Genomic DNA, 608 nt, shown 5'->3' with positions numbered 1-608 from the left:
TCCCACATTGATCCCCAATCCTTTCCTATCAGGACAGAACCTCAAGTAGGGCCAACAATACAAGAGGAAACTTCAGAGTAACTCCACCCATGAATGAACAAAAGCCAACTCACCTAACTGTTAACACAGTTTCTATTTACTTCCTGAAGTAATTTCATTTTCAAGTCCTCTAAGCTGTAATATGAAGTGCACATTCTCCGAAGTATAAGAAGTTTTAAGATGAGCACATCGCACTGTTCTCATAACTGGAGTGGTGGAACTCAGGAGCTCCACGTTTGCTGCTGCTGAGGCCTTGGGAGTATGAACACCTGGCCTACGTATCTTCCACTTCATAGTTTCACATTATATCTTTTTCACATTTATTTCCATATGGAAATTTCTTCAGTCAACTTCAAACAACATTCTTTTTAAAAATTTATTGTTTGAGTACACTCCAGAACATTTATTAGCATTTTGAGTTTTGGCACTGCTGAAATGCAGTTATATAAATAACAGGCTCTGCTTCTTTCTCTGTTCAGTTTTTCATAGCAAAGGCATGAAAGAAGCCACCGCATTTGGATCCTATTGCACTTATCCAATTCACTTCTTCTTTCAACAAAAATCAAGTA

Source organism: Acomys russatus, chromosome 18 (genome assembly GCF_903995435.1).
Source record: "Acomys russatus chromosome 18, mAcoRus1.1, whole genome shotgun sequence".
NCBI lineage: Eukaryota > Metazoa > Chordata > Mammalia > Rodentia > Muridae > Acomys > Acomys russatus.
This window is presented reverse-complemented; position numbering follows the sequence as displayed.